This window comes from Fukomys damarensis, unplaced genomic scaffold (genome assembly GCF_012274545.1).
Source record: "Fukomys damarensis isolate Sample0158 unplaced genomic scaffold, DMR_v1.0_HiC HiC_scaffold_34263, whole genome shotgun sequence".
NCBI lineage: Eukaryota > Metazoa > Chordata > Mammalia > Rodentia > Bathyergidae > Fukomys > Fukomys damarensis.
The window spans coordinates 1-2,001 of NW_022935175.1; the positions used below are offsets into that span (position 1 = coordinate 1).

At 55.1% G+C, this 2,001-nt stretch overlaps 1 long non-coding RNA gene across 1 annotated transcript; it reads right to left on the reverse strand.

Moving 5' to 3' along the window:
- Positions 1-1,257: 1,257 nt before the first annotated feature.
- On the reverse strand, positions 1,258-1,720 carry LOC104862601. The gene is made up of 3 exons (XR_780385.1): positions 1,622-1,720; positions 1,429-1,499; positions 1,258-1,325 (listed from the first exon to the last, which is right to left on the reverse strand). It is a non-coding gene; the product is annotated as an uncharacterized LOC104862601 (long non-coding RNA).
- Between the last annotated feature and the right edge of the window lie 281 nt (positions 1,721-2,001).

Genomic DNA, 2,001 nt, shown 5'->3' on the forward strand with positions numbered 1-2,001 from the left:
GCAGAGGCGCCTGGATGGATCTGAGCACCTTTCTAAAAGAAGGACTAAGGCCATGGGAGAGGCTGCCTCGAGTTCCCGGATGTGCCCCCGTCAGTGGGAACTTGTCACTCCGAATCGTGGCTTTGTCATCTCACATGCGGACACGATCCCGCCCACCATCGGGGGGTCTTGTGTGGATGCTGGCAGGTGATGGCCACCAGGCAACGCAGCACTGCCTGGCACTCGGGTGGTGCTCAGTGGACCCCAGCCCTTCCCACCTCTATCCACAGCTGCCTCGCCTGCCCCAGGTTTATGCCCCTGTGTTCACTTTCATCGGGCCTCCTGAGTAGGGAGATGTCTATGAGCAGCCATTACCTCCTCGCGTTCAAAGTGCCACATCACCTTGCCTGGCTTCTCAGGTCTCGGACAGGACCACGGCCCCTCCCAAGAGCCTCGACCCCCCCTCATCCGTTCTCTCTGTTCCTCGTATGGATTCTCCCAGCACACTTTGGTCTGAGAATGTTTCTGTTGCTGCTCCAAATTTGGCTAAAAGTTGCCGCACCTGGCTTCATGGCCCCTGTGGACTAAAGCATTGTTCTCGGCTGTATCCCAGTGGCCCCAGGTGTGCTCTTTATTGCCAGCTTATCTGCACTTTCTGTTGGTCCAAACGCACTGCCGGAAGGATAGTCAGAAAAGCTGTCGCAAGTCATGTGCGATTAGGAATCTATGCACTCTTTCTGGAAGACATTGACCCTGACAAAACTGTGCATCACACCTTCCACAGATCTATCATTTACTCTTTCCCCTTTGAAGGGGAAGAGTTCGTCTAGAAATCCTAGCAGCCAGCAGTGAGAACTGCCTCGTTCAGAACTGCCTCCCTTGTGGATCTATGGTCCTTACGGAACGTTTCCCATCTCAGATCTTCAGAAACTCAGGGAGTGTCTATGGACCTGCTGGTGACTGTAAGACCCTTACACCCTCTGTGGCTTGCACAGGGCTCCCCTCTGTTCCCATGGCAACTTTTCCCCTCACCGCTGAGGGCTCTTCCTCTCCAGCCAGGCCAAAGCGCCCTCCAATTCCCTTGTCAGGCTTGCCCAGCTCTACTCAGGCACACTCAGACCTCCGGGAGAGGGACATGGACACAAGGGCTGAGGAGGCCTCACCCTGCCCATTCTTCCATGCCACCCTGTGGTCCCCAGAGAAGCTCTGTCTCTGTCTCCAAGGGACCTACCTGGCAGGGTCACTGGGACTGTCCGAATGATCTGTAGGTGGGAGCCCAACAGGAGGCAGGAGCCTTTTGCATACATGTTCTCCCCACAAGCTCTGTGCACAGTTGGGCCACAGGCCTAGGGGTAGAGATCTGTGAGCAATGGGGCCCCAGAGCCCCTGCTCACCCTCTCCTCCCTGCTGCAGCCTCCTCCAGCCCCTCCTGGGTCCCAAGCAACTCACCAACAGCCAGGAATGGTTAGTGGAGGCCACCAGGGACAGGCCCAGGGACACGTTCACAGCTTCTGGGGGGACTGAGATGGCAGACACATCGGGTCACACTCAACAACACACCCTCGAGGCTGGAAGCCTTTGAGGGGGGCACACTTGGGATGAGCAGAGTTGAGGGTCCCGATACTGGGGTCAAGGCACTCACTGTGCAAGGAGATGGGCCGGCACGTGCCAGCTGCAGACACGCAGTCATACAGCTGTCCCATTTGGTTGACTGCCACAGGCTCCAGGGGAGCTCCCACCACAAGCCTGGAGGTATAACCATGACACAGTCAAACGGGCCCTTTGCAGACCAGGAAGTATCTGGTGATGAGGAAGCGGGACTGGGTGAGCTTCTTGCCATTTGCTGCTTGAAAAGCTATTCATAAACCAGTGCCTGAGTTTAGCCCACCTTTGCCTAAGGACCGCACTGTGGTTTTCATTTGTTTGTTTTTCAGTGTGCAAACATACATATGTGTCTATTGGGGTATATATGCCCTTTATATTTTTAAACATTTAGCCACCCAAAAATCTATTAAAATACAA